Source organism: Somniosus microcephalus, chromosome 8 (assembly GCF_052327205.1).
Source record: "Somniosus microcephalus isolate GS21.2 chromosome 8, FLI_Smic_1.0, whole genome shotgun sequence".
NCBI lineage: Eukaryota > Metazoa > Chordata > Chondrichthyes > Squaliformes > Somniosidae > Somniosus > Somniosus microcephalus.
In genome coordinates this window covers 204876855-204903949 of record NC_140994.1, presented here as the reverse complement: position 1 = coordinate 204903949, position 27095 = coordinate 204876855, and the positions used below count along the sequence as shown (strand labels likewise).

Sequence of the window (27095 nt, the reverse complement as noted above, 5' to 3'; positions counted from 1 at the left end):
TTTATTAGGAAATAGGGTATAGGCAGGTTAAATATGGTACAATGACAGCTGAGTGAGTTAATGGCTAGTATGTTATTTCCTAGAGAAATCTATGTCTCTCACTGTACCACTGCATTCAGATGCTGGGTATATCTGTTTGCTATTCATTAAATGTGTATTTTTCCCTGTTGCTATCTTTTATTTCATGGCAGAAGTAAATGTAAACTGGTGAAAGGTTCTGAGGTTCGACCAGTTCTCAGTCAATCAGAGGATGGCTGGCCAGAATTTGATGATTTGTACAAAATGAGCTGTCACCGCTGTCTCTACAAGATAAAGGGTCACAAAGACAACATTAATTATAACATTTACACTTCTTAATCTAATTCAGGTTTGTCAAGTCACCACACTTCCCACGCTCCCCTATGCTTTGCAAAAGCATAGCTCCATCGATCCCAAATGACTAGAGTTGGCTCACTAGCCTTTAATCTTATTCAGACAAAAGAACATTTTCAAACCTGTGCAGACACTGAGGCCTAGAAATTCAGTTGGCGCCGCGCCAGGGCTTTAGCGCCGGAAAGTTAGCGCCGGCGCTAAGTCCCCCTGCGCGCGCCAAAAATTCAGTAGCGCCGCGCCCAAACGGCTGCCGGCGCTACTGAAGGGTGTTTGCGCCTGAAAATGGGTGCTACCTGCCGCATTGCGGCGCTATTCCGGCGCTGCGGCGCCCGATGCGGTGCGGCAGGCTCGGGAAGTGCAGGCCTCCTCCTTCAGTTAAGGAGGAGCTGCCTGCACCCGCCCGCTGGCCGGTAAAATCTTCACAAAAATGAGCCCGGCACCTCGGGGAAGTGCCGGGCTCGCAGCCCAGAAGCATCTGTTCCGCGGGGGGGGGGTGGAGGAGTCCGGGGAGGGAGGTGCGGGCAGGCGGCCGGCGGGAAAGCGGCCGGCCGCCGCGCGACCTTAATGCGCCGGCGCAAACTCCTGTAAGACTCGGTTGCCAGAGTCTTAGTTGCGGCTGCCACGGGCGAGGCGGCCGCAACTCAATTTCGGCGCTGGGGCCCGTCACCACGGCAACCGGGACGCTGCGCACACCGATGACGTCATCGGTGCCGGCGCAGCGCAACCGGTCTACCGCCGATGGTAGGGCCCCAGGGAATTTCTGAACCGGCTGTAAGTCCAGCGCAATGACCTCTAGCGCCGCAAAATGGGCGCAAAGCCCACTCAATTTCTAGGCCTGAATTTTAAAAAAAAATCTTAGTTCTCTGTCAGTTCATACAAAATAGACCCCAAGAAACCTTCACCACTCTTGACTTCTGAAATATTTTCAATCATGCTTTGAAATTTAGTGATGAACATATATTTTCAGTATGGAAAATGTTCACAGTATTGGTATGTTGCTCTCTGATATAAGTAACTATAATTCATCAGTGCTATTGAACATATGCATACTGACAACACAGCAGTCACAGTAAGAACCAGAATAATATTCCTGCTGACAACTACAAGAAAATCTAGAAATAGAAACCCTAGCAAATCAATTTCTTCCACAGATCTATTCTATAATGATGTTACCCATTGTTTAAAAATGCTGAAAACTATCTCCAACCCGCCACCGCTCCCCGCACCCTCTCCCCAGTCCCCGCACCAACCGACCCCCCAAGACGGTCAAACAAAACTTCCACAATATATATTTTTACCTGCTTCTCCATTTTTCAAACCTGGATAGTTGATTTCCACTAATTACATTTCCGTGGTCCCAATAGCATAGGGACCACATTGTATAACATAGAGGTAAAAACAGAAAATGCTGGAAATACTCAGCAGGTCAGGCAGTATCTGTGGACGAAGGGTCATTGACCTGAACCGTTAACTCTGTTTCTCTCTCCACAGATGCTGCCTGACCTGCTGAGTATTTCCAACATTTTCTGTTTTTATTTCAGATTTCCAGCATTGGTTGTATTTTGCTTTAGTATAACACAGAGGAGTTGATTCATTATGTACATTTATCCCTATAGGGTGAGGCATGATTTCCACCCATTGCTTGGGCCTGTCACTTACCTCTCTCAAATTCTGGGGATGGGATAGATTAAATATTCTGGGCAGGTGCTCGGGCCTGTACTGGTACCAAAAAGGAGGCAGAACTGAGACATGCACCTTTGCCACTTCAAGAAGGGACACCAGGGACCTGAACTGGGCCAAAGAAAAATGGAACAAATAATTTCTTCATTCCCTTCACGGATCACAAGGGCTGCTTTTTTAAGATCAGCGATCCCAGAGGGATTATCACTAATGACATTTTCTTGGTGGTAGCAGTGGTGAAGCCTTCACAAGAGGCCCAGAAAAGGTATCCACATATACTCTTAGCACGCATAGGTTCCACTGGGCCTACCTGGGTGGAATTCCAAGGATAGCCTGGGAAAGGTCACAGGCAACACCCACCCCCACAACCACCCCCTGAAAGTTAGCTATCAATATAACGGGAATGGACCTAAAAAGCATGCACCCTCTCCGGAGCACAATTTATTGTGGAGGTTGCGAGGGGCAGAAACCTGGAAGGTATGTTCCTCTACCCAAATTGTGCCCCCCACCCCCGCTGGAACCATGCCACAGTTCCACCTCATCTTGACCAGAATTTCTACTCTGCTATCTATGAGAAAATTATCATTTTAAAAGTGTCCAAAAATTGTGAAGTGTCAGCTTGGCTCAGTGGCAGCACTTTTTTCTCTGAATCAGAAAGTTATGGTTATCATAAGGTAAATCCCACTCCAAAACCTGAGCATATAATTTAGGTTCTTTGAAAGAGCCGGCACAGACTCGCTGGGCCGAATAGCCTTCCACTGTGCTGTACTATTCTATTCTATGACGTGCACTTCAGTACAGTACCGAGAGATGGATGGATCATCAGAGATGCAGTCATCCAGATGAGATGTTAAACAAAGGCCTTGACTAACTGCTCTGGTGAACACAAAAGATCTCATGCCACTATTCAGAGAGGAGCATGGACCGCTCCTGGTTTCCTGGCTGACATTCCCTCAACCGATGCCACCAAAGATATTTCAACTGGCTATTAATTTAATTTGCTGTTTGTGGGATTTTGCTGTGTGTCTACATAACAACAATGACCATAATTCAAAAACGTAATTCATTGGATGTGATCAGGAAATTTTTCTTCTGATGAGATGCAACTTTTCTCGTTTTGTACAATTTTTCTTTTCATTCACTAAAATGAACCAATGAAAAACAAATCAAATCCCTGATTTTCCCTTCCAAGTCCTTTGAATGGCCATATTAGTTTCCCACCCACCCAACACTATACCATTAAAGATAAAATTTATAAGGTAACAAAATAAAAATAGAAAATTTCTGCAACAAAAGACTTACCTTCCCATCTCCAATATGTTTCCTCTAAAACGGTTCTTTTCTTTCAAGAACCTTGGGCTTGTTTTGTGCTTATTTCCCAGAGATTTGTTTGTGAGGTTTACTGTGCCTCCTTACATGTGACATGCAAAGCTCAATGTCCATTCCAGTTGCCTTTTTTTGCTGCTCAGTGGTTTGAATGTGCAATCACTCTATTTTCCCAGCTTCCATGCATGCACAGTAAAACATTTTCCTGGCTTCTACATATGCACAGTCATGATGCTTCCCAGCCTTCCTTACATATACAGCCTATAGCTGCAGTAAATCCGATTTATTAACTAATCTGATTGTTCACTGCATTGAAACACAGAGTGAATGAGGAGAGACAATACAAACTGAATGGTACAATTTTAAAGGGGGTGCAGGAACAGAAAGAGCTGGGGGTGTATGTACAGGAATCTCTGAAGGTGGCAGGACAAGGTGCTAAAAAAGCAAATGGGATCCTTGGCTTTATTGATAGAGGAATAGAGTATAAAAGCAAGAAACTTATGCTAAACCTTTACAAAATGCTGTTTAGGCCTCAGCTTGAGGATTGTGTTCAATTCTGCACACCACATTTTAGGATGTCAAGGCCTTAGAGAGGGTGCAGAAGAAATTTACTAGAATGGTACCAGAGATGAGAGTCTTCAGTTATGTGGAGAGACTGGAAAAGCTGAGGTTGTTCTTCTTGTAGCAGAAAAGGTTAAGAGGAGATTTGATAGAGATGTTCAAAATCATGAATGGTTTTGATAGAATAAATAAGGAAAAACTGTTTCCAGTGGTAGAAGGGTTGGTAACCAAAGGACACAGATTTAAGGTGATTGGAAAAAGAACCAGAGACGACATGAGGAAACATTTTTTTACACAGCGAGTTGTTGTGATCTGGAATGCACTGCCTGAAAGGGTGGTGGAAGTAAATTCAATACTAACTTTCAAAAGAGAATTGGATAAATACTTGAAGGGAAAAAAACTTTACAGGGCTATTGGGAAAGAGCAGGGGAGTGGGATTAATTGGATAGCTCCACCAAAGAGCCGGCACAGGCACAATGGGCCGAATGCCCTCCTTCTGTGCTGTTTCAATCTATGATTTTATACTTGTAAGCTTGAGCTGTGAAAGAAACATGTGTTTGGGATAAGAACACTAAGGAGGAACTAACTGCCAATAGAAAAAAAATCGATGATGGCTTGCAAAATCAATGAGTAGGATCATACTTAATCAGTTGGGAGGTCAATAGTTTTGGGGAAATGGAAATGTTTATGAAAGCATAGGGATAGTTGGTGAATAAATTGGTACTGGTGGATTACTGTAGAGCTTCTAATGTTTCTGTGGAAGGAAGGCAAAATAACAGTCTATGTTTAATGAAAATGATTAAACCCTGGACAAGCTACACTAAAGTAGATGCACCAAGAAGGACAAGGGCAGCAGACGCATGGGAACACCACCACCTCCAAGTTCCCCTCCAAGTCACACATCATCCTGACTTAGAAGTATATCGCCGATTCTTCATCATCGCTGGGTCAAAATCTTGGAACTTCCCACCTAACAGCACTGTGGGAGTATCTTCACCACACGGACTGCAGCGGTTCAAGAAGGCGGCTCACCGCCACCTTCTCCAGGGCAATTAGGGAGGGGCAATAAATGCTGGCCTTGTCAGCGACGCCCACATCCCATAAAAACAAATTTAATTTTTTTTTTAATGAGTGGTCCCTTTCCCACCTGACTGCCCTGCTCCTTGACTTATGCCCAGATTATCCACTAATAATGTCATGGGAGATCTACAAGTATTTGTCATAAAACACCAATGTCAAAAAGCAGAAAAATCTATTGTTTTCGCCAGAATGCTTAGGCATCTCCACCCCACCCCACCGTAAATGAGATAAGGTTGTGAATTTTCAACTTACTCTGATTCTGGTGATTCTTTCAAAACAGCCTTCTCATGTAATTAGTAGAGCTCATGAAATCACTCGTTGACACAGTTCACATGAAGAGACGGCAACACTATAATTCCAGCAATAAAATAGAAGCTGAGATTTTGCATTTGTATCGTTAAATGCTGGCTTTAGCAGGGGACTAATTAGTTGTCCGAAATGTAAAGTATACTGCTAACTTAAGAATTTATCTTAAAGATTTTAAGCTGACGACAGCGCGTAATGACTATTTTAGCAAATCAACTGCTCCTTAAGTCAAAGCGCAGAGCCCATGAACACAGCCCTAGATACTAATGAATCTAAAAGGACCACAGGCTAATTAGAACATCATGTTAGACAACAATATCCTGAATCCTTCTTCCCTGGCAAAAACACTAGCTATCTGCTAATGCAAGCATCAAGATGAACAGCATACCCACTTTATTTAAAACATGCAACTTTAGGAACACATCTCCATAGAGACCAGAAATCCCATGAATAGGAACCAGGATAGATTAGACTTATTAAAGAGTAAATTTGAGATTAAAAGAGATAAAATTGTACAAGTTTAGCTACAGGTTGAGGTGAATTCTCTGCAATGTTTGTGGAATATGCAGGAACAGAGTACAGCATCATTAGCACACACTCTAATGGAGGATGCCTAACCCTTCCAAATCTTATAGGGTCAGGGCTGTTTAAAGAGGACTGTGTTGAGTCCAACCAGATTAATCGGCTAATGCAGCAGTAACCCTTCAAGTAATTAAAGCTCCCAATTAGTGGTGAATTTTCCTGGCCCGAATGCTGATTCCTACAATCCCAGTAAATCTACTGGTTGGTGCTCTTGTAGCTAATGGAGTCTGAGCAGCTCCCTGGTGAGAGTAGAGTCCTGAAATGGCCACTTTTCTAAAGCTGAAAGACTAACTTTGAAGCAATCATATACATAAGGCAAGAGATTTTTGCATGACATTTTAAGAATACCTACTAGGGCCAAGGGGTACTTGATGCTGATGGTTCTATCTTAATACTTCCCTTCTCCTTAAGTGATCTGTGCTCTAAGATTTTCAGCTACAACAGTCAAAAGGATGATTTCTACTGTGTAATTAAAATTAATTTAAAAGAAATGTAGTGGATAACAAATTCATGGAACAAACTTAAAAACTTTGATTTGTTATAATTATCATTTGCTTTGAAGAACAAGTAGCTGTATGTAAGAAATAGCTGTTAGATTCAAAGATGGGTTTTAATCCTTAGAACAGAGACTGACAACATGCAGCTGGGAACAGATAGTAGAAATGCCAGCAAGGTCGAATATCAAGCATCAAAAGACAAATAGAAGTGATAAGGGAATCGTAAAATGCAAAACATCACAGGGTGGTAGGATAATAGACAAAAATGGAGCCGAAAAGTCATAAAATGTCCTTAAAGAAACATAACAAAACATTCCTCAGAAAGATAGGAGGGAGGCCTCGTCAGCCATGCAGAAAGGGACGGCGAGGGATGCCTTCCCACTTCGCAATTGGACAATAGGATGGGGGATCAAACGATTGACACCAGGTGATTACCAGCCCACCGAAATAACTATAAATATAGACGACCGAGAGAGGAAATCAGGCAGTCAGGGGCGAAGGCTTCCCCGAGGTGGCTACGTCCTAACACCTTGGTCATGTTTAGCCTCTGAGGTGGCTGACGGCCTCACACCTCCAACAGCTTGAGAGATGACCCAATGGAAGTGACCACTGCAGCAGACTGCAGGAATCCACCCAATCCAAGACCACCCTACTGCCTCCCCGTCCGTCCGGTCGTGGCATTCCGATTCGGGAGTCGTAGCTCGCTCCTACTGTCACGGGTTGTATGTCTATTATACTCAGCTTAAACCATATGTAATATCTGATTATGCTTTAAAACTGTAGCTCTTTAATAAAAGCCTTACAACTTCTAAAGCCCTGTTGGGTAATCTGTGTGAGCCTGTGATCGTAATCTTACATGTAGCCTTGAATATCTCTTAATGTCTTATAATCTCTCCCGCCTTCCATCCTATCACAGACCTTCCCTTTTGTTCTTTCATCCCCTCCCCGCTTTCCCAGCCTCTTCACTTGCTTAAAAATCTGTTCCATTTCCTGCTTTTTTCCAGTTCTAATGATAGGTCATCGACCTGAAACCTTAACTCTGTTTCTCTCTCCACAGATGCTGCCTGACCTGCTGAGTTTCTCCAGCATTTTCTGTTTTTATTTCAGATTTCCAGCAAGTGCAGTATTTTCTTTTTGTATTGTTGTAGCTGGAGCTCCTCTAGGGTTAATTCTCCAAGGTAATCTCGTTTAAAAGGTTATAAGCCATGAATATGTTTATCTATCATATGCCATTAAGGAAAATAGTTTATAATTACACAGGACACGTACTCTGTTATATGGACCCAATTCATTCACTTGGAAAATAAACCCAAGAAAATTCAGAACATAGGCTTGCTCCTTAGTACTGTTTGTAAGTATTAGTCTGTAACATTGATTCTCTATCTGTTACTGATAACAATCGAGTGTCTTGCCAACATTGTTGATATTTGGAGAAATGTTACATGTGGCTGAGCAAAGTTAGTGAAATCTTGGAATTTGAAATGTCTTAATGCTTCAATCAGGCTTAAATGCAGCTTCTGTCCTTATCTGTTCCAACACCTATCACTCTAAGGTCTCAGTTGGTTTGTCCTGACCTCCAAAGTGAACCACCGAGTGTACTCGGTCATCCAAGACGCGACCTCGTACGCGGACGCTATCAAGCTCAAGGACCAGTACACGCGCCCAGTGAACGAAGTGTACGCCAGGCACCTCCTGGGGAGTCGTAAACAACAACCTGGGGAATCGACCGTGGAATACCTTCAGGCACTGTCTGTGCTTGGCCGGGCCTGTGGTTGTAAGGATGTAAAGGCCGCCGTGTACACAGAGGAACTTATCCGGGACGCTTTTGTAGCGGGCCACAGATCCAATTACACCCGACAGCGACTGTTGGAGCAGAGTAACCTCGACCTCAACAAGGCCTCTGAACTCGCACTATCGTTGGATGCAGCCTACCAGGGCATGGATGCCTACTCCTCTGCACCGTGGACGCCGCGGGGAATGACAGCCTGGGACACGGTAGGACCGCCTCATAGCGCCGTGCCACCCCAGCCACACCCCAACAACGGCCCAACTACCGCAGCAGTGTCCCAAGGCCAGACAGCAGTGCCCCAAGGCCAGAAATGCTACTTCTGTGGCCAGGCAAAACACCCCAGAGCGCGCTGCCCGGCGAAAAACGCGATCTGCTCGGGCTGCGGGAAGAAGGGACACTACGCTAGCGTCTGCAGGGCCAAAGCCACCCCGAACCCCAGCAGCGCCGCGTGTGGGCCATGCGGGCCGCCATCTTGGACCTCCCCGGCCATGTGCGAATCACCGGTACAGCAGCCATTTTGGACGCCTCCAGCCACATGGGGATCATGGACGCCGCCATCTTGGACGACAGCCGGGACGCAGCAGGCCCCCGACACCGCCTCATCTGATACCCGCAGCGACACACCGACCCCTACGCTGGCATCCGTTACACTGGACCAAGCGAGACCGCACCAACTGGCCAGTTCCACAATGGACATTAAGGTAAATGGTCACGATACAATCTGCCTTTTTGACTCTGGGAGCACGGAGAGCTTCATCCACCCCGACACGGTGCGGCGTTGCTCTCTCCCAGTCCTGCCTGCGCAACAGCGGATTTCTATGGCCTCCGAGTCCCAGTCGGCGGACATCGGCGGCTACTGCGTGGTGACACTCGTAGTAGACGGGACCGTGTACGATCATTTTAAACTTCTGGTCCTGCCTGACCTCTGCGCTGCCGTCCTGCTGGGGTTAGATTTTCAGTGCCACCTTAAAAGTGTTACGATGGCGTATGGTGGACCCCTACCCCCACTCACAGTCCGCAGCCAGCAGCTTCCAAACTGCCCGCCGCGCACCAGGTGCAACCTCTCCACACTCAGAGTCACCCCCCCCCAACTGTTTGCTAACCTCACCCCCGACTGTAAGCCCATCGCCACAAAGAGCAGGCGATACAGTGCTGGGGACAGGGTTTTCATTAAAACCGAAGTGGAGCGGCTCCTGAAAGAAGGGATTATTGAGGGCAGCACCAGCCCCTGGCGAGCCCAGGTTGTGGTCGTTAAGACCGGCGAGAAGCAGCGCCTGGTCATCGACTACAGCCAGACAATAAATCGCTACACCCTGCTGGACGCCTACCCACTCCCCCGTATAGCTGATATGGTCAACCAGATCGCGCAGTACCGCGTCTTCTCGACCATTGACCTGAAATCAGCGTACCACCAGCTCCCCATCCGCCCTGAGGACCGCCAGTACACTGCCTTTGAGGCAAACGGCCGCCTCTATCACTTCCTTAGGGTTCCCTTTGGCGTCACCAACGGGGTCTCCGTCTTCCAAAGGGAGATGGACCGGATGGTAGATCAAAATGCGTTGCAGGCCACTTTCCCATATCTGGACAATGTGACCATCTGCGGCCGTGACTTGCAGGACCATGACGCAAACCTCGAAAAATTCCTCCGCACCGCCCAACTCCTAAACCTGACATATAACAAGGAGAAGTGCATATTCCGCACAAACCGCCTCGCCATCCTTGGCTGTGTTGTGGAACACGGAGTCATCGGCCCCGACCCCGACCGGATGCGTCCCCTTATGGAACTTCCACTGCCCCACTGCCTCAAGGCCCTGAAGAGGTGCCTAGGGTTTTTCTCCTATTACGCCCAGTGGGTCCCCTACTATGCGGACAAGGCCCGTCCGCTGATCAAGTCCACCTCTTTTCCCTTGACGGCAGAGGCCCGCTTAGCCTTCCACCGTATCAAGGAGGACATTGCCAAAGCCACCATGCACGCAGTGGACGAATCCATCCCCTTCCAGGTGGAAAGCGACGCATCTGACTTTGCCCTGGCCGCTACCCTCAATCAGGCGGGGAGACCCGTGGCCTTCTTTTCACGAACCCTCCAAGGCCCGGAGACCAGACACTCCGCTGTTGAGAAGGAGGCCCAGGCGATTGTGGAGGCTGTGCGTCATTGGAGGCACTACCTGGCCGGAAAACGATTTACCCTGCTCACTGACCAGCGTTCAGTTGCTTTTATGTTTAACAACAAGCAGAGGGGCAAAATCAAAAATGACAAGATCTTGAGGTGGAGAATCGAACTTTCCACCTACAACTACGAGATCTTGTACCGGCCCGGGAAGCTAAATGAACCCCCGGATGCGCTATCGCGTGGCACCTGCGCCAGCGCGCAGATCGATAGACTGCGGGCCCTCCACAATGACCTCTGCCACCCGGGGGTCACCAGGTTCTTCCACTTCATCAAGGCCCGCAACCTGCCTTACTCTATTGAGGAGGTCAGGACCATGACCAGGAACTGCCAAGTCTGCGCTGAGTGCAAACCGCACTTTTATAGACCAGACAGGGCCCACCTGATAAAAGCCACTCGCCCCTTCGAGCGCCTGAGCGTCGATTTTAAAGGGCCTCTCCCCTCCTCCGACCGCAATGTGTACTTCCTCAATATTATTGATGAGTACTCCCGTTTCCCGTTCGCCTTCCCCTGCCCGGACATGACCAGTGCCACGGTCATTAAATGTCTGAACAACCTCTTCACCCTGTTCGGCTTCCCCAGCTATATCCATAGCGACCGGGGCTCATCGTTTATGAGCGACGAACTCCGTCAGTACCTGCTAACTAGGGGTATTGCCACAAGCAGGACCACCAGTTACAACCCCCGGGGGAACGGACAGGTGGAAAGAGAAAATGCGACAGTTTGGAAGGCCGTCCTGCTAGCCTTAAAGTCTAGGGGCCTTCCAACCTCCCGCTGGCAGGATGTGCTCCCCGATGCGCTCCACTCTATTCGGTCACTGCTCTGCACTGCCACTAACGCCACCCCTCATGAGAAAATGTTTGTCTTCCCAAGGAAGTCCACATCGGGGACATCGCTACCGCCATGGCTGACGTCCCCAGGGCCGGTCCTACTGAGAAGACACGTGAGGACCCATAAAACGGACCCCCTGGTCGAGAGGGTCGACCTCCTCCACGCCAACCCCCAGTATGCTTACATCGCATACCCGGACGGGCGGGAGGACACAGTCTCCATAAGAGACCTTGCACCCTCGGGGGCCGCAGTAACCCACTACCCACTACCACCCCCCCCCACGATCCGATATCCAGCCCCAGCAGACGGCAGGCCTGGGCCCCGCGACCCACTCGACATCTACGAGGACGACACGCCTGTGCCACAGCCTACGCTGGACTCGACGCCGGAAACTTCACTACCCCTGCCGTCGCCACGCAGATCACAGCGGCAGACAAGACCTCCGGAGAGACTCCAATACACTAACTTTTAATACACTTCACCCCGCCGGACTCAATTTTAAACAAGGGGTGAATGTGGTAAACCACTGTTTGTATTCCACTGTGTACATGCCTGGACATGCCTCGGCTGACTCCTCCCACAGGTCCTAGTATAAAGGTGACTGCTCCCCAGCCCTTAGTATCATGGACCGGTCGACCACGCGAGGCAGACCTCCATTCTGTTGTTAATAAAAGCCTTTAGTTACTCTTCTAACTCTCAGTCTTTTATGAGTAATTGATAGCGCATCACATTCCGATTAGCATTCCTGTTGAATGTCTGCACTTCCTACACTCCCAGATGGAGCACAAGAAATTGTTCCTTTAAAAAAAAAGATTTTTTTTAATGAAATATTGTTTGGTTTTCTTTTTGTCAATATAGGGGCCACAATGTTTGTACAACAGATCAATTTATGCCAATTCCATTAGTTAAGGGTACAGTACATAATTTGCATTGATATTGCATACTACCCTTCAGTCCATCACCGTGCCCATATCCTCTTCCTACTCTACGGACCCAATATTAATGCAGGGGAGTGGGGGAATTACATGTGCGAAACCCGTAAGTATAGTTAGCGGGTCAGATTGTCCGATTTCAACTTGATAGAATCATTGCATTTTTCCTTCCGGGTTTTGCATCTCCAAGCGGCACAGCAGGCGTGATGCGCACCCGCATGACATGACCGGGTCCATTATTTAAAGGGGCAATGCAGAGATGGAATTTGGAGGAGCCAGGAGGTGTTTAGGAAGGATTCACAAAGAGCAAGGATAGCACCAAGATTTGACGATGCTTCCCTTGAATTACTCCTGGGAGCAGTCAGGAGCAGGAGAGAGATGCCTTTCTCCAGCAATGGGAGCAAGAAACCTGCGACTCTCACCAAGAAAGCGTGGTTGGAGGTGGCTGAGGAGATGAGCAGCAGGAGCATTGTGCCCAGGTCTTGGATGCAGTGCATGAGGTGGTTTGATGACCTAACCAGGTCAGGAAAAGGGAGTACATTTGCTGATTCACCTACATCCTGTGGTTTAAGCCTCCTTCCTTTCAAACTGTCTTGTCAAGCATTCTTCATCACATCATTCCGCACACCCACTTAAGTTTCAGCACCACCCATCTTTCACTTTCTATGCACTTCCTCACCTCCCAATGTAGCCATCCACCGTAGCCATTCATCCCAACCCTTATGCGATGTAATGCATCTGTCTGATAGTCACTCTCACCGAATGCATTGTATCCATTGGGGGAGAATGAAAGAAAGGGAACCTGCAGATGGCTGGTTACAGAATTACAAATATCTCTGACAAATGCTGAGTTTATTTCACCAATGACTGAACTATGAGAAGACTGAGTATGGTGATTGTCAAGAATGTTACTTTGCCATGACTAAATCATTGTCTTCCAGAGCCTTCAAGCGTAGAGCAAGTGTCACTGGACATGCATGAGGACGACTCCTCAGAGGACCTCATTTCTTCTCAGGGTGCACTGTCACACTACATACAGCCATGCGCCATTGCAAATACTCACATTTCAGTGGGTTCAGTTAGAGAGTGAGTTGGGTTTTTACCTGGTGATTCACAATTCACAAGTGAGCACGAGCAGACACTGTTGGCAGGGACAGATGTGGAGAGTCCGCCTCATGGGGCACAATCCCCTCCAAGCTCTGCTCAGCTTGACACAGATGCTGAACCCCGGGGCCATTGTTGAGAAGGAGAATGATAGAAGTACAACAGCAACCTTGCGAGGTACTTTCAGATATGCCATGCACACTCTCCACAATAGTGGAGGGGATGGAGTATTCCAACTCGAACACTAGTGGATTGGTGGTGCAGGTAGTTGCGAGATTGTCTATCATGGAGAGTGGCCACCTCCACGGAGCTTCAAGCAAGGCCAAGACCACAGCTGTGCAGACTTTGGATGCCAATGTGTCTGCCGCCTTGAACAGGATGACAGATACTTTTTCTGTGGCCTTACAACGCGTCGCTGATCTTCACCAAGCTGGTCTTCAGCAGAGTGGTAGGAGTGATGTTGTACTGGCCCAGGATAGGGATGATGGTGAAAGGGGACATGGAAGTCGGAGCTCCACACAAAGCGCTCCCACTACTCGCCCATTGCCCCCGCCCCTCAGCCATTACCTGACATGCTACCTTCTCTCCCAATGGCTGTGTCTGCCCCTGCACAGGTGCAGATGGAGCAGCCTTTGGCAGGAACCTCAGTCTCTCCGAAACCCAGACGGTGTACGCCAAAAGCATCTCAGCAGTCAGGGCAGAAATCTGAGTAGCCTGCCTCTACTTCTGCTGAAGCCAGAGGGGATGCACCGCATAGAAGTGGTAGGAAGCATAAGTTAAAGCAAACATTCACATCTTGCCAATTATTGTGTCCCAAGTGCCAACTTGTGCTTTCACTTGCTCCAAGATGAATGTCAATACATGATGGGACCCATTGGACTGATGTGGTTGAAGGACTGTTTTGTGTAAAGGGTAGTTGGTGGTGGTGGTTTTCATTTGTTATTTGTTCCATTCACAATAACTAACTGAAACTTGGAGCTATGAGGGTATCCCTGGCATCTCGGGCAGCAATGTATGTGGCTGGTCTGGCGATGGGTGCCACATATTCATATTCCTCCTCCTCCTCCTCTTGTTCTTCAATGCTGTCATCGGAAGATTTCTGATGAGTGCCTTCAACCTCCTCCACCTCTAATGCTCTCTGCAGTGCATTGTTGTGCAGGATGCAGCACACAGCTATATTTCTGTGCACCCTTGCTGGCGAGTGCCGAAGTGTGCCTCCAAGCTTATCTTGGCACCTGAAGCGCATCTTCAGCATGCCGATGGCTTGTTCGAAGACACACATGGTGGTCATGTGGCTCTTGTTGTAGTGCTCCTGTGCCTCATTGGTGGGGTTCCTTACAGGTGTCATTGAGCCAAGATTGAAGGGGTATCCCTTGTGTCCTATGAGCAAGCCCTTAAGTCTGCTTCCTGGAATGAAAAGAATGTTGGACTGCCTCAGTATGAAGCCATCATGACAACTCCCAGGGAATATAACACACACCTGACTGAACCTCTGCTTGTCGTAGCACAACAGTTGCACATTAATGGAATAAAATCTCTTGCGATTGATAGAAATCCTAGTTTGATGTGGTGGTCCTCGGTTTGCCACATGTGTGCAACCGCTGGCACCCTGTACCTGTGGGAAGGCTGCCAGAGAGGCAAATGCAAGTGCCCATTCATTCTGGCTATTGTCATCATAGGGGAAGTTGACATATAGTAGTTGTAATGTAGGGCAGAGTATAAATCAGGAAATTAGAGGCACATGTAACAAAGGTAATACAATAATCATGGGGGACTTTAATATACATATAGACTGGGCAAACCAAATTTGCAATAATAGTGTGGAGGACAAATTCATGGAAGATATGCAAGATAGTTTTCTAGATCAGTATGTTGAGGAACCAACTAGGGAACAGGCTATTTTAGATCTGATATTGTGCAACAAGAAAGGGTTAATTAATAACCTTGTAGCAAAGCGGCCTTTAGGGAAGAGTGACCATAATATGAAAGAATTTTACATTGAGTTTGAAAGTGATTTAGTTAAATCCGAAACTAGGGTCTTAAATCTAAAAAAAGCAATCTACCTTGGTATGAGGGGCAAGTTGGCTATGGTAGATTGGGAAACTACATTAAAAGGTATGATGGTAGACAAGCAATGGCGGGCATTTAAAGAATGAATACATAAGAAATAGGAGCAGGAATAGGACACTTGGCCCCTCGAGCCTGCTCCGCCATTCAATAAGATCATGGCTGATCTTGGGCTCAAAGCCACTTCCCTGCCCACTCCCAATAACCCTTCACTCCCTTATCTTGCAAAAATCTGTCTATCTCCACCTTAAATGTATTTAATGACACAGCCTCCACAGCTCTCTGGGGCAGAGAATTCCACAGATTTATGACCCTCTGAGAGAAGAAATTCCTCCTCATTTCAGTTCTAAAAGGGCAACCATTTATTCTAAAACTGTGCCCCCACGTTCTAGGTTTACCCACGAGGGGAAACATCCTCTCTGCATCTACCTTGTCAAGCCCCTTCGGTATCTTATATGTTTCAATAAGATCACCTCTCATTCTTCTAAATTCCAATGAGTATAGGCCCAGCCTGCTCAACCTTTCCTCATATGTCAACCCCCTCATCTCTGGAATTAACCTAGTAAATCGTCTCTGAACTGCCTCCAATGCAAGTATATCCTTCCTTAAATAAGGAGGCCAAAACTGTACGCAGTACTCGAGGTGTGGTCTCACCAATACCCTGTACAGTTGTAGCAGGACTTCCCTGCTTTCATAATCCAACTCTTTTGTGATAAAGGCAAATATTCCATCTGCCTGTTTGATTACTTGCTGTACCTGCATGCTAACTTTTTGTGTTTCATGCACAAGGACCCCCATGTCCCTCTGAACTGTAGCATTTTGTAATCTCTCTCCATTTAAATAATAATTTGCTTTTTTATTTTTCCTGCCAAAGTATATAACCTCGCACTTTCTCACATTATACTCCATCTGCCAAATGTCTGTCCACTCACTTAGCCTGTCTATATCCCTTTGCAGGTTCTTTGTGTCCTCTGCACAACTTGCTTTCCCACCCATCTGTGTATCATCCGCAAACTTGGCTACATTACACTCGGTCCCTTCATCCAAGTCATTAATGTAAATTGTAAATAGTTGAGGCCCGAGCACCGATCCCTGTGGCACCCCACTAGTTACCTTTTGCCAACTGGAAAATGACCCATTTATCCCGACACTCTGCTTTCTGTTAGTTAGCCAATTCTCTAATATATTACCCCCAATTCCGTGAGTTCTTCTCTTATGCAGTAACCTTTTATGTGGCACCTTATCGAATGCCTTCTGGAAATCCAAATACACCACATCCACTGGTTCACTTTTGTCCACCCTGCTCGTTATCTCCTCAAAGAACTCCAGCAAATTTGTTAAACATGATTTCCCTTTCATAAAACCATGCTGACTCTGCTTGACTGCATTATGAATTTCCAAATGCCCTGCTACTGCTTCCTTAATGAAGGACTCCAGCATTTTCCCAACAACAGATATTAGGCTAACTGGTCTATAGTTTCCTGCTTTCTGTCTCCCTCCTTTCTTAAATAGGGATGTTACATTTTCGGTTTTCCAATCCGCTGGGACCTCTCCAGAGTCCAGGGAATTTTGGTATATTGCAACCTGGTAAGACAGGGGGCGCCACTCAATATCCGGTCCGGGGCGCTACCGGGGCATTGCATACTCGACTGATGTCATGATCTGCTGGCGCAGGAGATTGTGGCGGTAGTGTTTAGCGCCACCGCAAAATGTCTAGTTAATTTCGCGAACGGCGCAAATATCGCCGCGCCGGGCGTTAGTTGCTTTGCGCCCCATTAGCGACCTCTTAAGGCACTAATCGAAGGTGCAAACCAACCAAAATTTCCCCCCAAAATATTTGTTCAGAGTCTCTGCCATTTCCCCATTCCCCATTATTAATTCCCCCGTCTCATCCTCTAAGGGACCAACATTTACTTTAGCTACCCTCTTCCTTTTTATATACCTGTAGAAGCTCTTACTATCTGTTTTAATGTTTCTTGCCAGTTTACTCTCATAATTGATCTTCTCTCTCTTTATTTTTTTTTAGTCATCCTTTGCTGGTTTTTAAAAATTTCCCAATCAACTGGTCTCCCACTAATCTTGGAAACATTGTATGCATTCGTTTTCAATTTGATACCATCCTTTACTTCCTTAGTTAGCCACGGATAGTGCTCCCTTCTCTTAAAATCTTTCTTTCTCACTGTAATATATTTTTGTTGAGCTATGAAATATCTCCTTAAATGTCTGCCACTGTATTTCAACTGTCTTACCCTTTAATTTATTTTTCCAGTCCACTTTGCAGGTCCATGCAGGTGCAGCAGGCAGTTAAGAAGGCAAATGGTATTTTGGCCTTCATAGCGAGAGGATTCGAGTAAAGGAGCAAGGATGTCTTGCTGCAATTGTACAGGGCCTTGGTGAGACCACACCTTGAGTACTGTGTGCAGTTTTGGTCGCCTTATCTGAGGAAGGATGTTCTTGCCATGGAGGGAGTGCAGCAAAGATTCACCAGACTGATACCTGGGATGGCAGGAATGACGTATGAAGAGAGATTGGGTCGATTGGGCTTGTATTCGCTAGAGTTTAGAAGAATGAGAGGGGATCTCATTGAAACTTATAAAATTCTATCAGGACTAGACAGACTAGATGCAGGAAGGATGTTCCTGATGGCGGGGGAGTCCAGAACCAGGGGTCACAGTCTAAGAATAAGGGGTAAGCCATTTAGGACTGAGATGAGGAGGAATTTCTTCACCCAGAGAGTGGTGAACCTGTGGAATTCTCTATCACAGAAGGCAGTTGAGGCCAATTCATTAAATATATTCAAGAAGGAGTTAGATATATTTCTTAAGGCTAAAGGGATCAAGGGATATGGGGAGAAAGCAGGGACAGGGTACTGAATTTGGATGATCAGCCATGATCTCATTAAATGGTGGAACAGGCTCGAGGGGCCGAATGGCCTACACCTGCTCCTATCTTCTATGTTTCTATGTTTAGCCAGTTCTGCCCTCATGCCACTGTAATTGCCTTTGTTTAAGATCAGGACACTGGTTTGAGATACCACTTTCTCACCCTCCAACTGAATTGGAAATTCAACCATGCTATGATCACTCTTTCCTTGAGGATCCTTTACTATGAGATCATTTATTAATTCTGTCTCATTACACAGTACCAGATCCAAGATAGCCTGCTCCCTGGAATGAAATATACATTCCTTTAAGGCACAAAAAAACCCACAGGAAAAGTGGTCCAACTGTGGCTAACAAGAGAAGTTAAAGATAGTATTAGATCAAAGGAAGAGGCTTATAATGTTGTTAAAAAGAGTAGTAAGCCTGAGGATTGGGAGGACTTTAGAATTCAGCAAAGGAGGACCAAGGAACTGCCAAAGAAAGGAAAATAGAATATGAGAGTAAACTAGCAAGAGACATAAAAACAGACTGTAAAAGCTTCTATAAGTATGTAAAAAGGAAAAGATTAGCAAATCTAAATATGGGTCCCTTACAGGCGGCGATAGAAGAAATTATAATGAGGAATAAGGAAATGGCAGAGAAATTAAACAAATACTTTGTGTCTGTCTTCACGGAAGAAGATGCAAAAGACTTCCCAGGAATAGTGGAGAGCCGAGGGTCTAGTGAGAATGGGGAACTGAAAGAAATTAGTATTAGTAAAAAATAGTACTGCAGGACTGAAAGCCAATAAATCCCCTGGACCCGATGGCCTACATTCTAGGGTTTTGAAAAACGTGGCTACAGAGATAGTGGATGCATTGGTTGTCATTTTCCAAAATTCCATAGATTCTAGAATGGTTCCCTCGGATTGGAAGGTAGCAAATGTAACCCCACTATTTAAGAAAGGAGGGAGAGAGAAAATGGAGAACTACAGACCAGTTAACCTGACATCAGTAGTAGGGAAAATGCTAAAATCTATTATTAGATTATTGGCAGGCTGTAACTAGTGGGGTACCACAAGGATCAGTGCTTGGGCCTCAGCTATTCACAATCTATATTTAATGATTTGAATGAAGGGACCAACTGTAAGTTTGCTGATGATACAAAGCTGGGTGGGAATGTAAGTTGTGAGAAGCATGCAAAGAGGCTTCAAGGGGATATAGACAAGCTAAGTGGGCAAGAACATGGCAAATGGCATATAATGTGCAGAAATATGAAGTTATCCACTTTGGTAGGAAAAATAGAAAAGCAGAGTATTTTTTAAATGGTGAGAGATTGGGAAATGTTGGTGTTCAGAGGGACCTCGGTGTCCTTGTACACGAATCACTGAAAGTTAACATGCAGGTACAGCAAGCAATTAGGAAAGTAAATGGTATGTTGGCCTTTATTACAAGGGAACATGGTGGCATAGTGGTTAGCACTGTTGCCTCACAGCGCCAGGGACCTGGGTTCAAATCTGGCCTCGGGTGACTGTTTGTGTGGAGTTTGCACATTCTCCCTGTGTTTGCGTGGGTTTTCTCCGGGTGGTCCGGTTTTCTCCCACAGTCCAAAGATGTGCGGGTTAGGTTGATTGGCCATGATAAAAATTGGCCCTTAGTGTTAGGGGGGATTAAATATGTGGGGTTACGGGGTTATGGGGATAGGGCTTGGGTGGGATGGCTGTCGGTGTAGGGACCGGGTGCTAGGGTTTGGATGATCAGCCATGATCTCGTTGAATGGCGGAGCAGGGCCGAATGGCCTACTCCTGCTCCTATCTTCTATGTTTCTATAAGAGTAAAAACGTCTTACTGCAATTATATAGGGCCCTGGTGAGACCACACCTGGAGTATTGTGTACAGTTTTGGTCTCCTTACCTAAGGAAGGATATACTTGCCATAGAGGGAGTGCAACGAAGGTTCACCAGACTGGTTCCTGGGATGGAGGGATTGTCCTATGAGGCGAGATTGAGTAGATTAGGCCTATATGACAGTGTCAGCTGTGGTTCAGTTGTTAGCACACTCACCTCTGAGTCAGAAAGTTGTGGGTTCAAGTCCCACTCCAGGGACTTGAGCACATATAGCTAGGCTGATACTCCAGTGCAGTACTGAGGGAGTGCTGCATTGTCGGAGGTGCCATCTTTCAGATGAGGCGTTAAACTGAGGCCCCATCTGCTCTTTCAGGTGGACGTAAAAGATCCCATGGTGCTATTTCGAAGAAGAGTAGGGGAGTTATCCCCAGTGTCCTGGCCAATATTTATCCCTCAACCAACATAACAAAAACAGATTATCTGGTCATTATCACATTGCTGTTTGTGGGAGCTTGCTGTGTGCAAGTTGGCTGCTGTGTTTCCCACATTACAACAGCGACTCTACTTCAAAAGTTCTTCATTGGCTATAAAGCGCTTTGGGACAGCCGGTGTTCGTGAAAGGTGCTATTTAAATGCGAGTCTTCCTTTCTTTCTTCTATATTCTCTAGAGTTTAGAAGAATGAGGTGAAACTTACAAAATTTTGACAGGGTAGATGCAGGGAGGATGTTTCCCCTGGCTGGGGAGTCTAGAACCAGGGATCACAGCCTCAGAATAAGGGGTCGGCCATTTAGGACTGAGATGAGGAGAAATTTCTTCACGCAGAGGGTGGTGAATCTTTGGAATTCTCTACCCCAGAGGGCTGTGGAGGCTCAGTCATTGAGTGTATTCAAGACAGAGAGCGATAGATTTTTGAATATTAAGGGAATCAAGGGATATGGGGATAGTGCAGGAAATTGGAGTTGAGATAGAAGATGAGCTATGATCTTATTGAATGGCGGCGCAGGCTTGAGGGACCAAATGGCCTACTCCTGCTCCTATTTCTTAAGTTCTTATAAGTTGATACCCTGGCAAGCAACCCATCCATGACCTGCCTTATGCATTTCAGGGCAGCCGACTTAGAGACCCTCGAGATGTCTCCGGTGGTGCACTGGAAGGAGTCAGAGACAAAGAAATTGAGGGCTGTGGTAACTTTGACAGTCACGGGCAATGCATGGTTACCAGGTCCAGAAAGTAGCAGCTCTTCTTGAAGGAGGCTGCAGATGTCTGTGACCACCTGCCATGTCAGTCTAAGCCTGTGGAAGCACTGCTCTTCAGATAAGTCAAGGATGCTGAGCTTCTATCTGTAAAGCCTCTCACGTGGGTAATGCCTCCTGTGACCTTGGCCCTTCTGTTGTTCTCTGCTTTGCTGTTCTGCATCTCTCTCCTGTTCACCTCTATCCTTTTTTTATTCTTTCATGGGATGTGGGTGTCACTGGCAAGGCCAGCATTTATTGCCCATCCCTAATTGCGATTGAGTAGATGGGGGTAAGCCGCCTTCTTGAACCGCTGCAGTCCATGTGGTGAAGGTACTCCCACAGTGCTTTTAGGGAAGGAGTTCCAAGATTTTGGCCCAGCGACATGAAGGAACAGCGATACATTTCCAAGTCAGGATGGTGTGTGACTTGGAGGTGGTGCTGCCCTTGTCCTTCTAGGTGGTAGAGGTCGTGGGTTTGGGAGCTTCTGTCGAGGAAGCCTTGGCGAGTTGCTGCAGTGTATCTTGTAGATGGTACACACTGCAGCCACAGTGCGCTGGTAGAGGAGGGAGTGAATGTTTAAGGTGGTGGATGGGGTGCCAATCAAGCGGGCTGCTTTGTCCTGGATGGTGTCAAGCTGCACTCATCCAGGCAAGTGGAGAGCATTCCATTACACTCCTGACTTGTGCCTTATAGATGGTGGAAAGGCTTTGGGGAGTCAGGAGGTGAGTCACTCACCACAGAATACCCAGCTTCTGACCTGCACTAGTAGCCACAGTATTTCCTGTGCATCTCTCTCCTGCGCGCCACTCTCCTGTGCGCCGCTCTCCTGCGCGCCTCTCTCCTGCACGCCACTCTCCTGCGCGCCACTCTCCTGCGCGCCACTCTCCTGCGCGCCACTCTCCTGCGCGCCTCTCTCCTGCGCGCCTCTCTCCTGCGCGCCTCTCTCCTGCGCGCCTCTCTCCTGCGCGCCTCTCTCTTGCGCGCCACTCTCCTGCGCGCCTCTCTCCTGAGCGTCTCTCTCCTGCGCGCCTCTCTCCTGCACGCAACTCTCCTGCGCGCCACTCTCCTGCGCGCCACTCTCCTGCGCGCCTCTCTCCTGCGCGCCTCTCTCCTGCGCGCCTCTCTCCTGCGTGCCACTCTCCTGCGCGCCTCTCTCCTGCGCGCCTCTCTCCTGCGCGCCACTCTCCTGCGCGCCTCTCTCCTGCGCGCCGCTCTCCTGCGCGCCACTCTCCTGCGCGCCACTCTCCTGCGCGCCACTCTCCTGCGCGCCACTCTCCTGCGCGTCTCTCTCCTGCGCGCCACTCTCCTGCGCGCCTCTCTCCTGCGCGCCTCTCTCCTGCGCGCCACTCTCCTGCGCGCCACTCTCCTGCGCGCCTCTCTCCTGCGCGTCTCTCTCCTGCGCGCCACTCTCCTGCGCGCCACTCTCCTGCACGTCTCTCTCCTACGCGCCTCTCTCCTGTGTGCCACTCTCCTGCGTGTCTCTCTCCTGCGCGCCACTCTCCTGCGCGTCTCTCTCCTACGCGCGTCTCTCCTGTGTGCCACTTTCCTGCGCATCTCTCTCCTATGCGCCTCTCTCCTGTGTGCCACTCTCCTGCGCGCCACTCTCTTGCACGTCTCTCTCCTGTGTGCCACTCTCCTGCGCGTCTCTCTCCTGCGCGCCACTCTCCTGCGCGTCTCTCTCCTGCACGCCTCTCTCTTGCACGCCACTCTCCTGTGCAACTGCTGATCCCCCTACAGCACGACGTCGCCTGATGTACTGTCGAAAACATCCATGCCCCCCCGCCCCCCGCCCCCCGCCTGCTGGTATCCATTTGAAAGCCTCCAAACTTCTCAAAAATCTCTATGCTGACAGGAACTCTCTGCAAAGCATTTACTAGAGGGAACTGACAAAGCATTTGTAAGCACTGAGCCTTTATTGAGACCAGGTAATCTGAACAGCTGCTATTCAGCTTCCCATAGGAGATGTAACATGAGTGGTCCAGTAGTAACTTGCCTTCCAATTTTCCTATCTCATCATAGAGAGGTGCCTGGCCTCCAATCAGCAACTCCCTAAAGCACCGTGATTGGAATTGAATTCAATGGTGTGGGGAATTAAACTTAAAACACTTTTCCAACAATTTCTACCACCGCGGCCTAGAAATTGGACAGCGCTAAAAACCTGCCAGGTCTACCGCCGGCCGGAGTTAACGGCCACCGAAAACAAGGTGCTGGCAGGACCGGGATACTGGTGCTGGTTTCTAATTAACATTAGCCCAGCGCTAATCTCACCCAAATTGAAGTCTTCAGCTCTTAAAGCGAAATTGCCTTCCGCACCTAAAATATATGGAGAATGTGCTTCAGAACTAACACAAATGGCTCAGCAAGCCTGGGAAGGGGCACTCAGGGTCTCGCACGCAGCACTCCAGCTTTGTGCAGGGGGCCAACACTGCAAGAGAGGTCCTCTACCCACAGGGGCCAGGACGCCCTCCAGAAAGAAGGATGTGGGACCACATCACCAAGGCTGTCACTGTCAGCAGTGTCATCCCCACCACCTGGCTCCAGTGCCCAAAGAAGCTTCATGACCTCAGACCAGTGGTCAAAATCATGAATGCATCTTCAAAAGCCATCTCCTATCAACTGCATCACTAGCCTCACACACTTCTCAATGCATGACTCCCCACTGCCAATCACTCATGTACCAACAATCTGTACCAAACACAAGGCACACCTCCTATTCCTAACTTCATCTCACCCCCTTGGAGGAGATGGTGCTGGCCATTCTTGGCAGGGGCATGGCTGAGCCCTTGGCCAACGGCGGGGCTGCAAGGATACAAGATGCTGGTATCCTCATACATTATCCTCCTTCTCGCATGCACCTATTACTTTCCCGCCTTCCCCTCACCACAAATCCACCCTTGTGCTTTCCTCATTTCACACACCTAAGAAATGCAGTCTGCCCAGCCAGTGGTTGACCAAGAAGTGGGAGAGGAGAGTGAAGAAGAAGGAGAAGAAGAAACATCGTCACTCGATTTCACACTTCCAGCCACCAGCTCCTCAAGTTCAACCAGCAAGGCCATTTGCAGTGTTCCCCACTGAAAGTCAGCAGCCTTCCACCAGCCATGCTGCAGCCGCTGGGGTAGCACTGTGTGACATCAATAGAATAGGCAAAGGCACACACAAGACAGTCACTAAGGGAATGCATAAGAGTGTTGAGTTGATTTCTTGATGTCATATTAATGGATAGATGTATAAAGTTGGATTGGAAAGTTTGCTTTGTGGTGGCTTTTATTTCAGCATTGTGGCCAAGAGAACACTGTGATGGTCAGTAACAGAGGGAAGGTAAGGTGTGGGACAACTGTTTAAAAGGGAATTGGGGTTGTGGTCACTGGTACCGCAAATGGATGATTCCATCCCAGATATCCTGGCCAGAAAAGGGCTGTCAGGTTGCATCCTTCCTTCTGGTTCCTCCTCCTCTGTGTCTTCCTCTTCTACGTCTTCCTCTTCCCACTGCTGAATGCTGGAAATCTGAAATAAAAGCATAAAATGCTGGAAATACTCAGCAGGTTAGGCAGCATCTCTAACTGAGACATGAATGCTGTTTCTCTCTCCACGGACGCTGCCTGACCTGATTATTTCCAGAATTTTCTGTCTTCGCAGAAGCCTTCCTTTACCATCCGAGGCCTAGTAAGTGTCCAGCAGCACTCCCTGCATACTTTAAAAACTTTTTTTATATATTGCGCCAAGCCACTACTTCAATAAAATATAAAAAATCCAGTCCAAAAGCTTAAATGCAAATATACCTGAAAGATGTGTGTGTCTCTTTAAGAAGTTCTGACAGCATCTCTGTCAGTCTGCTGCGCGTTCGCTTTTCAGAGCAAGCTTAGGACATAACGTTAAATTCAGCGCTAAGGTCCAAGTTTGCAGAGCGTGACATTAAGTCGGCATTGCACGCCAACTGACACTATGCTCTCCATATTTGCTTGTCCAGGACCAGTGCTGCTGTCAGCAGCGCTAAGGCCCTCACCAAAATGGTGGCCGCTGAGACTCGCACCAGAGAAGGGCATTAGAGCGGCGGCCGTCATTTCTTTCAGGAAACCGGCGGTTACTCATTGTGGTAAGGTAGGGAATTTCTAGGCCTACATTTATTCAATGTAGTTTGTATAACCCTTACTTCTTTCCACCCACCTGGAATGGACCTGATTATCGCACCCTAAAGTTCAAGGTGTGTAGAGTTGAGCGTACCTGGTGCACAACTGGTTTAACCATCCATCACCAGCTCTGACTGGATGAATCAAGCACCAATGGACCTTTTTGCCAAAACCATTCACTATTCCAGGATCACCTTGGAGAGCAATGATAACCCCCGGCTACTTTTCTCCACCATTCACCGTCTCCTTAAACCCCTCGCCACTGCCCCCACCACCCTCACCTCCAACAACAAGTGCAAGGAGCTCATGGACCTCTCTTTCACTAAGGTTGAGACCATCTGCTCAGCTGCCTCTGCCACATCCCCCTCCTCCCCTCTGCCCAACAAGACAAACCTCCTCCAAAGCTTCCACCCTACACATCCTTTGAACCTGCATCTTTCTCCAAATTTCTCTCCTATCTCCCCTCATGCCTTCTCCAAATTTATCTTGTCCGCGAGACCCATCTCCTGCTTCCTTGACCTCATTTTCACTCCAAACTCCTTGAACGTGTTGTCGCTTCCCAAATCCATGCCCATATTTGCCACAACTCCATATTTGAATTTTCCCAATTGGGTTTCCGCCACAGCATTATATTGGCCCTAATGATAGTCACAGGTGATGGCCTCTGTGACTGTGACAATGGTGCACTATCCCTTCTTTGCCTTCTAGACTTCTCTGCAGCCTTTGACAGGGTTAACCACAGCATTGCCTCCCCTCCATTGTCTAGTTCAGTGAGACTGTCCACGCTTGGTTTCACTTGTACCTATCCAATCATACTCAGAGTATCTCCACCAATGCCTTTTCTTCCAACCCTCACACCATTACCTCTAAAGGCCTCTAAAGATTTATCCTTTGAGCCCAACGATTGGCCCCTAAATTTAACATTTAAAATTTAACATTTTCATCCTCATGTTTAAATCTGTTCGTGACCTCATCCCTCCCCATCACTGTAACCTCCTCCAGCCTTACAACCCTCCAAGAAGTCTGTGTTCCTCCAACTCTGGCCTCTTGTAAATCCCTCACTTGCTTACCCCACCATTGGCAGTTGTGCCTTCAGCCATCCAGGCCTAAACCTCGCCACCTCCCTTTCCTCCTTTAAAACCCTGCTTAATACCCTTCTATTTGACACAGCTTTTAGTCACCCCTCCTAATATCTTTGTCTTTGTGTTCATTTTTGTCTGATTACGCTTCTGTGAAGCACCTTGAGTTGTTTGTCTAAATGAAAGGCATTCTATAAATGCAAGTTGTTGTTGCTTGATAGGAGGGAAAACCTACTTGCATCAGTGAAAAATATAAATAATAGTAATACTAATGTAGATCATGAAATTCTAAATCCGTTTGTGTATCCCATAGATTTGTATGTTGGGATTTTCTTTCCCATCACTTCACCGATATTGCCAGGACTTCCTTTCAGAAAGAGAGTAGAATGGGACAACGGTATAGAACACGGAATATGTCACCCAAACTCTTCCCACACCTCGAGCGCACAGTGCCAGCAGAAAACACTCACTGTAACATATTTAATTGTCTAAAATACAAAGTATAACTTGCAGAAGCATGCAGCTTTTATCAGCTAATTTATTACTTATATATGATGAAACATATATCTTGATGGGTTACAACTACATAGGGGGTGATTTTGCCAACCCTGGGGAGGCGGGTATGGAGGTGGGAATGCTGGGAAAATGGCAG

General features: G+C 47.4%; 1 protein-coding gene and 1 pseudogene across 1 annotated transcript in view; one reads left to right on the top strand and one right to left on the bottom strand.

Moving 5' to 3' along the window:
* LOC147114058 (BTB/POZ domain-containing protein KCTD16-like) overlaps positions 1-27095 on the bottom strand; it is a 357713-nt gene that overhangs the window by 12873 nt on the left and 317745 nt on the right. The window lies entirely within an intron of this gene.
* Positions 13223-14007, top strand: LOC147114059 (uncharacterized; annotated as a pseudogene).